This window comes from Zerene cesonia, unplaced genomic scaffold, assembly GCF_012273895.1.
Source record: "Zerene cesonia ecotype Mississippi unplaced genomic scaffold, Zerene_cesonia_1.1 Zces_u004, whole genome shotgun sequence".
NCBI classification, from domain to species: Eukaryota; Metazoa; Arthropoda; class Insecta; order Lepidoptera; family Pieridae; genus Zerene; species Zerene cesonia.
Window position 1 is genome coordinate 2,619,614 of NW_024045134.1, and position 2,140 is coordinate 2,621,753.

Below are 2,140 nucleotides of genomic sequence, written 5' to 3' on the forward strand. Positions count from 1 at the left end.
GTAATAAATGTTATTTGCAGTTAACAATTTTCTTTTTTCTTTATTACAATATTTATGGCAAGACTAGGTATAGTAATAATAGGTAATTATATGCTACCTGCGTCACACCATCTACTCACATAGAACTACTGAACCGATTTTTATGAAATACTAGCTGCGCTCCGCGGTTTCACCCACGTAAGTCCGTATCCCGTAGGAATACCGGGATAAAAAGTTGCCTATATGTTATTCCAGTTGTCCAGCTGTCTACGTACCAAATTCCATTGCAATCGGTTCAGTAGTTTTTGCGCGAATGAGCAACAAATACACACATATCCTTACAAACTTTCGCATTTATTATATTAGTAGGAAGTAGGATGGTACACACCCAGTTAATCCCTATTAAATATTCGCTCGGGATATAACAGGAATCTTATATCCGGGCGGAGCCGGGACACGCGTCTAGTATTACTTTAAATGTGCCTGCGTTAAAGTTACTTGAAAATCATCGCAATGTTTTTGTAAACGATGTGCTTAATATCTTAAAGACTACCTGACCCGGCAGTCTTGACAACGCCAAAAACATTCTTCATGTAACATTTACTTTCTTTATCTTTTAAACCTTCCCTGGACTCTTATGAATACATCGAAACCAAAATTATCAATATCGGATCCGCCATTATCGAGTTTTAGCGAGACTAACGAACAGCAATTGATTTTTATATATTTAAGACTAATTACCTTTTCAGACATACAAGCTAAAATGTGAAAGGCGCGTCAGACCAAATGACATCCCCACTGAAGATCGGCGTGAAATAGTGATGATATAGCATGCTTCAATGTGTCGTTCGGTGGGTGGGGAAACTGGCTGCCTGTTTTCTTTTCCTCATCCTCTCCATTCATTCCTTATTTCCTGTCTTCAATCCTTTCCTCCTCCCTTGCCAATGAAAAGCCATAAACGTATTTGCAGAGGCACTAGCGCTGCATATAGATAGTTGGTGATGATCGCTTACCATCAAGCGAACCACACAAACGTGGTGGCGTGGTGGGGTGCTTGATATTTTGAAATATTTTAATCATCTTATTGACGAATATCTATGAGAGGGTAGTTAGTTATGAACCGCAGTAAAATGCACCCCCCGTCTTTTATTCTGAATTGAATTATTGTGCTAACAACTTAAATTTTTCATCTGCTACTACAGTTATATTAAACTCTTTGTCATTGCAAATTATTTTCTAGTTTTTAGTTCGAATGGCAGTAAAAGCGTTTTTTTTTAGTTTTTTTAACTGTATTTGTTTTTTATTAATTTTTTCTGGGACAAGCTTATATATTGGGAAATTGATTAATTATTCCTTCTTTATTGACTTTTAAATAAAAGCTATGCAGAAATCCTTGAAAGAGAAGTAAACGGGGTAGATACTCTGGGCACGGAGAGGTAATCGTGGGCTATACTGGCATAATTAAGTCGCGATCATCCATTTCTTTATACTCTAATATACCTACCTACCTATATAAAAGCGAGTTAAAAATTAAATTAAAATTACATAAAATCATATCTAAATGATCTCATATACGTTTTTCTTACTTCTTTCATGAATAAATGTACATATAAACTTACTAAATACATGAAAGAACATATTTATTTGTATATTATGCAATAAGCCTTCCCTAATTCATCGTTCACGTCGTTTTTCACTGTTTGTATTTCAACATTTTTGCACAAATAGTCAAACAGACATTGAATTTTGCAGCTGTGATGAGATCACGTACATATTTAATAAGTAAACTGCTCAGATTAGAATAATGCTATAACATAGAATAGCTAGACGCTATCAACATTTTATTTATTTAGGTTCATCAGCTGTTGTTGCATAAACATTTTCTCTCAATAGAAAAAAAAGGTTTGGAATTATACATTATATGCACAACAATTTAAGATAAACACAACATTTTACAACATTCATATTAACATCGTTTTAAAACTCGTCTCATAATTCAACGATGAACCATATTAAATGGTAGGGAAACATCTAAATAAATAACACACACATAAAGGTTTATATCAAGTAGCGTCACCTTCTTGGAACGAAGCTATCTTAAGGCTGCGAGGGCTCGGGAGGAGGGAGTTATCCTGGAGGCCATTCGTCTGCGCCCGCGCAG